This window comes from Muntiacus reevesi, chromosome X (assembly GCF_963930625.1).
Source record: "Muntiacus reevesi chromosome X, mMunRee1.1, whole genome shotgun sequence".
NCBI classification, from domain to species: Eukaryota; Metazoa; Chordata; class Mammalia; order Artiodactyla; family Cervidae; genus Muntiacus; species Muntiacus reevesi.
In genome coordinates, this window is record NC_089271.1 from 11,324,081 (window position 1) to 11,336,341 (window position 12,261).

At 42.4% G+C, this 12,261-nt stretch overlaps 2 non-coding genes across 2 annotated transcripts; both read right to left on the reverse strand.

Annotated features, from left to right (window-relative positions):
* Window positions 1-3,744: 3,744 nt before the first annotated feature.
* Window positions 3,745-3,852, reverse strand: LOC136154903 (U6 spliceosomal RNA). The gene has a single exon (XR_010660605.1). It is a non-coding gene; the product is annotated as a U6 spliceosomal RNA (small nuclear RNA).
* An 8,023-nt stretch (window positions 3,853-11,875) lies between these two features.
* TRNAC-GCA (transfer RNA cysteine (anticodon GCA)) lies at window positions 11,876-11,947 on the reverse strand. Its single transcript has one exon. It is a non-coding gene; the product is annotated as a tRNA-Cys (tRNA).
* Between the last annotated feature and the right edge of the window lie 314 nt (window positions 11,948-12,261).

The window sequence follows — 12,261 nt, forward strand, 5'->3', positions numbered from 1 at the left end:
ACCTGCCAGGCTCCTCTGTCCGTGGAATTGTCCAGGCTAGAATACTGGAGTGAGTTTCCATTCCCTTCTCCAGAGACTCTTCCCGACCTGGAGATCGAACCCGGGTCTCCTGCATTGCAGGTGAATTGTGTACCATGTGAGTCCCAATTTTTTTTCCTAATCCACAGTTATTACTACTGGATATAGTGATAGTCAACTTTCATAGCCACATTATTCATATAGGTTCATTTTCTTTGTTCATAAACTTATGTAGGTAGGTCGTAAACTTATGCGGTAGGTGTGTTCATTCTGTTCTCCCCCCTCCCACTCCAGGATGTAATATTTGTAAAAATCCATAGAAGGTCTCAGGCTTCCCTGGTAGCTCAGCTGGTAAAGAATCCACCTTCCATGCAGGAGACCTAGGTTCGACTCCTAGGGATCGGGAAGATCCCCTGGAGAAGAGAACTGATACCCACTCTCCAGTATTCTGGGCTGGAGAATTCCATGCACTGTATAGTTCATGGGAGTCATTTTAGATTCCCTCTGAGAATTGCTAATCAAAGTGTATATCTAACTTTTTACTTATGTAATGCCAGTGTTTATTTTCTCCAAAGACCGTGTATCAGTGCACAGTCAACAGCTCTACATCAACATTTCGCTGTTTCCCATGCCCAGCAACTCTTGTTTTCAGACTTTTAGAATTTCTGACCGTCTGGGAGATGTACAATCCATCATTTAAAGTATTTGCATATGATTTTCCTGTATGGAGGAGCCATCAGTTGTTCCAATCAAAATTCTGGTGTAGGGCCTGTAGATAGTTTCCAATTGTTCTATTTTATACTCAAAGCAGTGCTTGGGTGTCCAATTCCTTCCTCAGGGCAAATCTCAAGACTGAAAATGCTGGAGTAAACGTTCCACACATTGAATATTTTGATCCATATTACCCACCTGTCACCCGGAAAGATTTTACAACTTTACATTCATATCTACAGTATTTGCATACCTTTACTCCCAAACGTGTTCAAAAGCAGCTTTGAAAAAAAAACACTAAATTTTGTATATGCTTCATATTTTTGCTTTTTAAAAATTTATTTTTTAATTGAAGGATAATGGCCTTCAGAATTTAATTTTAAAGGCCAAATGACACAGGGCTCTCAGAAGAGCAAAACCCAGAATTGCTTTTTCCCATCCCAGTTCCCACTTCCCCGAAACAACCATTTGAAATCCTTAGCGGTTTCATCTGTTTGCTTCTATAACTCATAATATGCTTATACTGCTCTTTCTTCGTTTCGTTGTAAACTGTATCAGACAGGCTAGATGCCCCCTCTGACATCAATTTGTCCTCAACCGTCAGAGATAGCTTAGAATTCCTGAGCTTTCCAGGGTTCTGAAGCATTAAAATGTCCTTGTCCCCACTTAGCTGATGTTACCTGTTCTCCTGTTTTGTCAGTAAGAACATATCTCTTCTTTTTATTCCTTTACTGTCATTTCATGGCGTTTTGTGGACAGAGTAGAGATATATGGATATATTGAATCTGCCATATTCAACCTGAAATCCGAAGACATTGTAGATCTTATTGTCATTATAATTATTATTATTTGGCCACACTGTAGGGTTTGCGAAATGGCAGTTCCAGGTTCAGGGATTGAGCCTCTGCCCCTGCAGTGGAGTCCCAACGACTGGACCGTCAGGGAATTCCTGTTACTTTTAGAAAATTAAAAAAAAAAAAACACACACACACCACTTTGAAAATAATTGGAGTAGCATCTATGTTAGAACGGCCTCTCCGAGGATCGGTTAACCCTTGGGACACGGATGGAAGTTAAGAAACATGGAATCAGCTGCGCGCCCCCTACTGGAAGATCTTGCCCAGAGCAGTCTGACTTTCCCTGGGGCCTCTTTGTTCAGGGCCCAGGGCTTCACAATGGTGGCGGTCCACCAAAGGAGTCGGGGAGTTTCTAAAAATCCTATGCCCAGGACTCCACCCTGGGCCAATTAAACTTTTCTCTCTGTGTGTAGGGATTGGGCGTCAGCACGTTTAAAGCTCGTAAGTGGTTCTGGAGTGCAGAGTCACTGCTTTAGGCTAAGCAGCTCACTGGGTTAGCCCATTTGTAATAGCATGGCAATATTTGGACCGTAACCCATCCCGTGTTCCTGTTGCAGTTACATTTGTGTGTTGTCTAGATTCTGAGTAGTGTCTGTTTCCATGCTTTAATTTCATAAGCATGTCTTCTGTTAATCTGAGTAAGGAATCGCACAGCGGCGTTAACATAGTATTGACGTGCCACACTCATTTGGCAGAGGCTTAGGATACAGCTCAGTCCTCACAGCACATTTATACTCTGCGGGAAGTCGCCATGACAGAGTGAAAACTGTCCAGGGATGTGGTCATCTTGCTGTATCTGGATTTTTGCATTGCTGGAGTGCAGTAATGGCAGAGAATATTCTGGTCTTCGTGATTATTATTGTGATTATAAGGTGGACACTTGAGCCGGAGTCACCAAAACCCTCCCTTATTATGAATTGATCCAATGCCTATATGGGGTCGCAAGGAGTGGGACACGACGGAGCACACACGGGTGCACTATATTAGCCACCCCTCCCCCCACCCCACCCCGCAAAGCCTCATTGAGAACAGGCTTAATTCTTAGAGGTTCTGGTTAGTCTTGCTGAGTTTTAGCTTTAGCCTGCAAAAATATAGTCATTGCTGATCATGGTTTTCAGGAAAGAACATGATGGGTCAGTGTATATCATCACGACTGGAGGAGGGGAAAGTCCTACAGCAGATTTAGCGTAAAGGACAGTGTGGAGGGAATTCCCTGGTGGTTAGGCTTCCGTGCTTTCATTGCCGAGAGCGCGGGTTCAATCCCTGCTGGGGGAACTAAAATCCTACAAGCTGAGTGAAGCCACCCCCACCAAAAACAAAGATGGTGACTTGGTTATGGTGATCTTTTATAATGAACGACATGTTACGGAATTTGAGACGTCTACAGTGAAGGTAAAATGTGTTCTTAAAACTCAAGACTGTCTCAGGGCAGTTTCAGTTCTAACAACAGGAGCTGACGGGTCCCCTATACCAGAAGAGACTTTTTAGTTTTCAGGAAAAACGGTAACGTTGAAACCTTAAAGAAATCAGGATGCACTGAGCAAATGCTATAAAATATTATAGTTTAACCACTGAAATCATAAACGGCTTGATCTAAACAAATCCCTCAGTGTGAAGATCACATAACCAAAGTGATTTGTGAGAAATGCATAACTGCATGAAATTAAAGCTTCATGAACAGATACGTCATCTGCCATGACTTACTAGTCTTCCAAGCATCTTTCGGGGCACAGTAACATGCATTTTGTAATTTTATTTTCTTCTTATCAGCATAGTTGGATACTTTCATGAACTAATCATTCATTAAAATAGTCTGTCTTCTCCTAATGAAACTAGTTGATTGCATTAACTAGATCAAAGTGTCTACCACATATTTTGTGGAACTCAAAAATAATTTGTTAAAATTCAATGCACATAATTTGAGGGTTGAAAGATCGTATCTTTACTTTAAAATGGTGGGGAAATCTACCAGAAAGAACAACCTACCAAATAATGCACACTATAGAAGCACATGCAGAGTCCTATTTTTTAATACTTAAAGCAGTCAAGAAGGCAAATAAAAAATTGCAAGTTGGATGTAATCTTAAGTTTTCTTTCAATAAACTTTAAAAATATTCTGAGTCCTATTAATATTATTTTTTTAATGCTCAAAATTTTAAAAAGTATGGAACGCTTCGATGAATTTTTGTGTCATCCTTGCGCAGGGGCCATGATAATCTCTGTATCATTCGAGTTTTAGTATATGTGCTATTGAACCTTCTAGCACTGTAACATTATTTTGATTTTGTAAAACCATCTTGGTTATAACAGGCATCTGAAAGCAGAATGTAGTACAAACACCTGCTTTATCTCCTAACCGAAAAGCTTTTTAAATTTTCGGATATGACACATTGAGTCTTGTCACTCTGTGTAAGTTAGCACTTCTGCTCATAGGAGGTTCTGCCACTGGGACACGCACACGGTAGCAGCGCACAGCCTCCTGAGACTGGCAAGGCCAGCTGAGGGTTTGACTTACTTGCCATCAACTGCTGTAATCGCAAAATAGATGGATATTGTTTGTTCTTGTGTAATATTGACTCCATGCACCTAAAGTAGGCTTTAAAGACTTAGTATGTTTCGATGCTCCCTTTACCGTTTAAATGATTTTTGTTATGTAGGTTTATGTGCATAAACACATCATCATCCCTCCAGCCTTCACAGCCTTCAGGGTGGGCACACCACCCCTTAGATGCCACCCGAGAACCTCAGAGAATGGTCGTGAACATGTAACGTGGTTCTCAGAGAGCCTTGCCTCTGCGCTTGGTAGAGCGCACACTCTGAAGTGTGCTGTGAGAAATATCTGATTTAGCAGGATTATTCATTGTCCCCCTGGGAACTTGGTCCCTCTTAATTTGGGCCTGTGGAAAGGGGAGTGGACAACAGGTGACAACTGGAGGCACCCGCAACTAGAAAGTCAGTGTCAGCTGAGGATGCTACAGGAAGAAGAAAAAGCACCAGAAAGTCCTGTTGCCCTGAGCACATCAGTGGATTTGTGCAGCGCTGTCAACTCCTGCGTTAGATCATAACAGATGACAAAATAAAGCTTATAGTTTCTTCTTTGAGGGTTAAAATGTTCTCGGGAAGTCATAATGAACAATCTGATTACAACAATTTTGTAAAAATATGCATAAAGCGTGCAGTTGATATAAATATTTTATTAGTTTCTGGTGTACATCGGAGTGATGCAAATAAATATATGTGAAATATATCAGTAATCAGTAAGTCTTTGTTGATTATTTTATTTGCATTAGTATATGTGTGTGTGTGTGTGTGTGTGTGTGTGTGTGTGTATACATGATAATCCCAACACCCTAATTTATCCCTTCCACCCACCATCCCTCTTCAGTAACCATAGCTTTGTTTTCTCAGCCTGAGTCTGTTTCTATTTAGCAAATTAGTTTACAACTATCAATTTTCAGACTCCACCTAAATGTGAAATCATATGATATTTGTCTTCTCTCTCTGACTTCATTGACTTGCTCATCCCAGGTACATCCATGTTGTGCCAAATGGCATTATTTCATTCTTTATTATGACTTTGTAATATTCCACTGTGTATATGTACCACATCTTCTTTTCCATTCATCTGTGGGTGTACATTTTGGTGGCTTCCATTTTGGCTATTATGAATTCCACTGCAATGAATGTTGGGGTACATGAGTCTTACTGACTTATGGTTTCCTCAGAATATATGAATAGGGTGAAACTACCGAATATATGGTAGCTCCATATGTAGTTTTTTTAAGTAACCTCCTAACACTTCTCCACAGTGTCTGTTACAAATTGCATTCCCAACAATGAAGTAGGAGGAATCCTTTTCCTCCCGCAGTAATTCTTTATAGACTTTTTGATGGTGTCAAATCTACTGGTGCAAAGTGACACCTCAATGTAGCTTTGATACACATATCTCTAAAAATTAGTGACATTTGGCAATGTTTCATGGGTTTTTAAGAGGAAAAAAGAACATTGCAAATATATGCCTCTTAAACTTGGTCCTGAAAGACAGCCCTGTTTTGAATTATTTTTCCACACCCTTCGCCAGTGCATTTCTTGAGGGCAGGTGATTTTTAGAGGCCCATGTGTGTGCCTGCTAAGCAGGGTGACAATATACAGCCTTGATGTACTCCTTTCCCGATTTGGAGCCAGTCTGTTGTTCCATGTCTGGTTCTAACTGTTGCTTCTTGACCTGCATACAGATTTCTCAGGAGGCAGGTAAGGTGGCCTGGTATTCCATCTCTTTAAGAATTTTCCACAGTTTGTTGTGATCCACACAGTCAAAGGTTTTGGCATAGCCAATGATGCTGAAGTAGATGCTTTTCTGGAATTCTCTTGATTTTTCTATGATCCAACAGATGTTGGCAATTTGATCTCTGGTTCCTCTGCCTTTTCTGAATCCAGCTTGTACATCTGGAAGTTCTCAGTTCACGTACTGTTGAAGCCTAGCTTGGAGGATTTTGAGCATTACCTTGCTAACATGTGAATCAAGATTGCCCGGAGAAAGATCAGTAACCTCAGATGTGCAGATTATACCATCCTTATGGCAGAAAGTGAAGAGGAACTAAAGAGCCTCTTGATGAAGGTGAAAGAGGAGAGTGAAAAAGCTGGCTTAAAATTCAACATTCAAAAAATGCAGATCATGGCATCTGGTCCCATCCCTTCAAGGCAAATAGATGGGGAAACAATGGAAACAGTGACAGGCTTCATTTTCTTGGGCAGATGGTGACTGCAGCCATGAAATTGAAAGATTCTTGCTCCTTGGAAGAAAAGTTATGACCAACCTGGACAGCATATTAAAAAGCAGAGACATCACTTCACCAACAAAGGTCCATCTAGTCAAAGCTATGGTTTTTCCAGTAGTCATGTAAGGATGTGAAAGTTGGACTATAAAGAAAGCTGAGTGCTGAAGAATTGATCCCTTTGAACTGTGATGTTGGAGAAGACTCTTGAGCGTCCCTTGTACCAAAAGGAGATCAAACCAGTCCATCCTAAAGGAAATCAGCCCTGAATATTCACTGGAAGGACTGATGCTGAAGCTGAAGCTCCAATATTTTGGCCACCTGATGTGAAGAACTGACCCATTAGAAAAGTCCCTGATGCTGGGAAAGATTGAAGGCAGGAGGCGAAGGGGGTGACAGAGGATGAGATGGTTGGATAGTATCACCGACTCAATGGATGTGAGTTTGAGCAAACCCTAGAAGATAATGAAGGACAGGGAAGCCTGGCGTGCTGCAGTTCATGGAGTCACAAAGAGTCAGACATGACTGAGTGACTGAACAAGTCCACAAGGTCCCATTTTTTTGAAGTATGTAGTTACAGGAAGTGTCCACAAGGCAGCAGCGTTTCACACTGCCCCACTGTGTCTAGATAAGAAGCCAGAGGTTAGGGAAAGTCATGTTCCTGGTTTGTGAATTCTAGTGTACTATGCCAAGCTGGAATCAAGATTGCCGGGAGAAATATCAATAACCTCAGATATGCAGATGACACCACCCTTATGGCAGAAAGTGAAGAGGAACTAAAAAGCCTCTTGATGAAAGTGAAAGAGGAGAGTGAAAAAGTTGGCTTAAAGCTTAACATTCAGAAAACTAAAATCATGGCATCTGGTCCCATCACCTCATGGGAAATAGATGGGGAGACAGTGGAAACAGTGTCAGAATATATTTTTGGGGGCTCCAAAATCACTGCAGATGGTGACTGCAGTCATGAAATTAAAAGACGCTTACTCTTTGGAAGGAAAGTTATGACCAACCTAGATAGCATATTAAAAAGCAGAGACATTACTTTGCCAACAAAGGTCCGTCTAGGCAAGGCTATGGTTTTTCCAGTGGTCATGTACGGATGTGAGAGTTGGACTGTGAAGAAAGCTGAGTGACAAAGAACTGATGCTTTTGAACTGTGGTGTTGGAGAAGACTCTTGAGAGCCCCTTGGACTGCAAGGAGATCCAACCGGTCCATCCTGAAGGAGATAAGTCCTGGGTGTTCACTGGAAGGACTGATGCTGAAGCTGAAACTCCAGTACTTTGGCCACCTCATGCAAAGAGCTGACTCATTGGAAAAGACCCTGATGCTGGGAGGGATTGGGGGCAGGAGGAGAAGGGGATGACAGAGGATGAGATGGCTGGATGGCATCACCAACTTGATGCGCATGAGTTTGAGTAAACTCTGGGAGTTTGTGATGGACAGGGAGGCCTGGCATGCTGCGATTCACGGGGTCGCAAAGAGTTGGACACGACTGAGTGACTGAACTGAACTGATGCCAAGACAAACATCTAAGCGACAGGGTCTCATTACTTGCATTTCAATATTTTATTGGCATATAGTAGTTTTAATATGATGAGTTTATTTTAGCCACACAGCATCTTGATTGAGGTATATATGTACATAGGTATAGTCCTTTGGGTTCTGTTTCCATATCAGTTATTACAGAGTGTGAAGTGGGGTGGCCTTAGCTAAAGAGTAGGTTTTTTATGATTCTCTATTTTCAGTATAATAGCAGATGCACCTTCAGGATGCACCTCCTGATTTATCCCCCTGCCCCACAAAAAACATCCCCTTTAATCACCTTCGGTTTGTTTTCCGAGGCTGTGAGTCCCCTTCTCTTTTGTAAAGGAGCATTTTTCTATTGTTTTAGACTCCAGCTATAAATGGTATCATGTGATATTTGTCCTTCTCTGTCTGACTCACCTCACTGATTTTATCAGGTCTAGGTCCTTCCATGTTGCTGCAAATGGCATTACCTCATTCTTTTGTACGGCTGCATGACATTCCATTCTATACATGCACCACTTCTTCTTTTTCCATTCTGTGATGGATGGGCACATTCATGGTTTTCATGTCCTTACTGTTGTAAATAGCACTGCAATGAATGTAGGGGTGCATCTGTCTTTACCAGTTATGGTTTTCTGGGGATATCTGCTCAGGAGTGGAATTGCAGGATGATAGGGTACTCTATTAGAGAAGGCACTGGCACCCCGCTCCAGTGCTCTTGCCTGGAACATCCCATGGACGGAGGAGCCTGGTAGGCTGCAGTCCATGGGGTCGCTAAGAGTTAGACACCACTGAGTGACTTCACTTTCACTTTTCACTTTCATGCCCTGGAGAAGGAAATGGCAACCCACTCCAGTGTTCTTGCCTGGAGAATCCCAGGGATGGGGGAGCCTGGCGGGCTGCCATCTATGGGGTCGCACAGAGTCAGACACGACTGAAGTGACTTAGCAGCAGCAGCAGCAGCAGGGTACTCTATGGGCTTCCCTAGTGGCTTAGACAGTAAAGAATCCGCCCGCAACGCAGGAGACCTGGGTTCAGTCCCTGGGTGGGGAAGATCCCCTGGAGGAGGGCATGGCAGCCCACTCCAGTGTTCTTGCCTGGATAATCCCATGGACAGAGGAGCCTGGTGGGCTACAGTCCACGGGGTTGCAGAGAATTGGACACGACTGAGCGACTGAGCACAGCACAGCAGAGGGTACTCTGTGCAGTATCTCCAGGAACCTCCGTTCTGTGCCCCATAGTGCCTGGTACCAATCTCAGTACAGAGTGGAAGTGTTGCCTTTTATCCCCAAGCCTTGTCCCACATTTATTCTTATTATATTTTACATGATAGGATTTCTGAATGGGGCCAGCTGATACTTGATGAAGTTTGATATGCATTCCGCTAATAACGAGCGATGAGAATCATATTCTCATGAGTTTTTGTAAAAAAAAAAAAAAAAGAAAGAAAAGAAAAAAGAAAGACTGTCCATATAATGTACATCTCTAATTGACTTCTGGAGGGTCGGCTCTACTTTGGATTTTTTATTATCACTATTGCCCAGTATATTTCTTGAGGTCAGGTGATTTACAGAGCCCCATAAACCCCCTATGTTCCTGCACATGGCATTATTTCATTCTTTTCTATGACGGAATGATATTATATTCTTTATACGAACTCTAGTTGAAAAATTAATTCACCTCTGAATGGGAACATTCATGGCTTTCCTGTCATGAATCATCTTCTCATCAGTGTTTATTAAAGAAACAAAAAAAAAAAAAGAAGAAAGAAAGAAGGAACGCCCATACAATTTCTCTTTTTAATTGACTTCTGAAAAATCCTTCCTATTTTGAATTCTTTCATGGTACCCTTCCGCAGTGTATTTCTGGAGGGCAGACTCTAAATTAGAGCCCGGCAGGCCTTTTGAATGCCCAGAAGCTCCCGTTTTAAAGATGTAATTACAGGAAGTGTCCACAAGACGGCAGTTTTTCCTACTGCCCCACTCTGTGTAGATGGGAAACCAGAGGTTAGGGAAAGTTTGTTCCTGGGTTGTGGATTCTAGTGTATTGTGCCCCGATAAACACCCAAGGGCCAGGATCTCATTACTCTGCATTTCAATATTTTATTGGCATCTCGTGGGTTAAATATGATGTGTTTATTTTAGCGGTTCAGTTCAGTTCAGTTCAGTCGCTCAGTCATGTCCGACTCTGCGACCCCATGGACTGCAGCACACTAGGCTTCCTTGTCCATCACCAACTCCTGGAGCTTACTCAAACTCATGTCCATTGAATTGGTGATGTTATCCAATCATCCTCTGTCATCCCCTTCTCCTCCTGCCTTCAATCTTTCCCAGCATCAGGGTCTTTTCCAATGAGTCAGTTCTTCGCATCAAGTGGCCAAAGTATTGGAGTTTCAGCTTCAGCATCAGTCCTTCCAATGAACACCCAGGACTGATTTCCTTTAGTGTTGACTGGTTGGATCTCCTTGCAGTCCAAGGGACTCTCAAGAGTCTTCTCCAACTCCACAGTTCAAAAGCATCAAGTGGCGGTACAGCAGCATGATTCAGGTATATATGTACACATGTGCACTCGGTTTGGTTCTGTTTGCAGATCAGTTATTAAAGAGTATGAAGTGGAGTAGCCTCAGCTAAAGAGTAGGTTTTTTCTGATTCTCCATGTTCAATATTGTAGTGGGTGTACCTTCATACAGACTATATTATTTATCCCCCCCCCCCCCCACCATACCATTTGGTCACCTTCAGTTTCTTTTCAAACGCTGTGGTTTCTCTTCTCTTTTGTAAATGAATGTATTTTATTTGCATCATTTTAGACTCCAGCTATATTACTCCAGTAATATAATATAAGTTGTTCTGTGATTTACCGCACTGACGTTTATTGGGTCTAGGTCCCTCCGTGTTTCTGCAAATGGCATTATTTCATTCTTTTCTATGGCGGAGTGATATTCCATTCTACATACGCACCACATCTCTTTTCCATTCATCTGTTCAGTGGCACATTCATGACTTTCATATCATTGCTCTTGTAAATAGTGCTGTAATGAAGGTTGGGATGCATGTGTCTTTACCATTTGTGGTTTTCTGGGGATATATGCTCAGGAGTGGGGCTGTGGGATCACAAGGTAACTCTCTGTGTAGTATTTCAAGAAACTTCCATTCTGTATTCCTTAGCGCCTGTTACTCATTTCCAGTACAGAGTGGGAGTCTTCCATTATCCCCAGCCTTGTCCTACATTTTTTCTTATTATACTTTTACACAATAGCTCTTCTGACTGGGGTCAGTTGACACTTGATGGAGTTGTGGTATTTTGGGTTTGTTTGTTTGTTTGTTCATTTATTTGTTTTTAATGAAGGATAAGAGCCTTACAACATTGGTTCGATTTCTGCCATAAGCAGCATGAATTAACCATAGGTGTACGTATGTCCCCTCCTTCTGGAACCTCCCTCCTGCCTTCCATCCATTCCCACCCCTCTAGGTTATTAGAGCCCCGCTTTAAGTTCCCTGAGTCACAGCAAATTTCCACTGGCTATCTATTTTACATATGGTAGATACTTGATGGAGTTTTGATATGCATTTCTCTAATAATGAGCAATGAGGATCATCTCCTGAGCATTTGTTTAAAAAATAAATAAATAAAGCAGGAACAAAAAAAGACCTCCCACACGATTTATATCTTTGATTGACTTCTGGAAGGTCCGCCCTACTTTGGAATCTTTCATGGCACCCTTCTGCAGTATATTTCTGGAAGGCAGGTGATTTTTAGAGCCCCAAGCACCCAGAAGGTCCTGGTTTAAAATGTAGTTACAGGAAGTGTCCACAAGGAAGCAGCATTTCCTACAGCCCCAGGCTGTCTAGTTGGGAAAGGGTGTTAGCGGCTCAGTCATGTCAACTCTGTGACCCCATGGACTGTAGCCCACCAGGCTCCTCCGTCCTTGGAATTCTCCAGGCAAGAACACTGGAGTAGGTTGTCATTTCCTTCTCCGGAGGATCTTCCCAACCCAGGGATCGAACCTGGGTCTCCCGCATTGCAGGCAGACGCTTTACCGTCTGAGCCACCAGGGAAGCATTCTTTTGTATGATGGAGTGATATTCCTTTCTATATGGGCACTGCATTTTCTCTTCCCATTCATCTGTGATAGGGCACATTCACGGCTTTCCTGTAGTTGCTGTTGTAAATAGCACTGCAATGAATGTGGGGATGCATTTGTCTTTGTCAGTTATGGTTTTCTGAGGATATATGATCAGGAGTGGGATTGCGAGATGATAGGTAGACTCTATGTAGTATCTCAAGGACCCCCCCCCTCCCATTATGTGTTCTGTAGTTCCTGTTACTAATTTACAGGACAAAGTAGAAAGAAGGGTCGCCTTATCCCCAA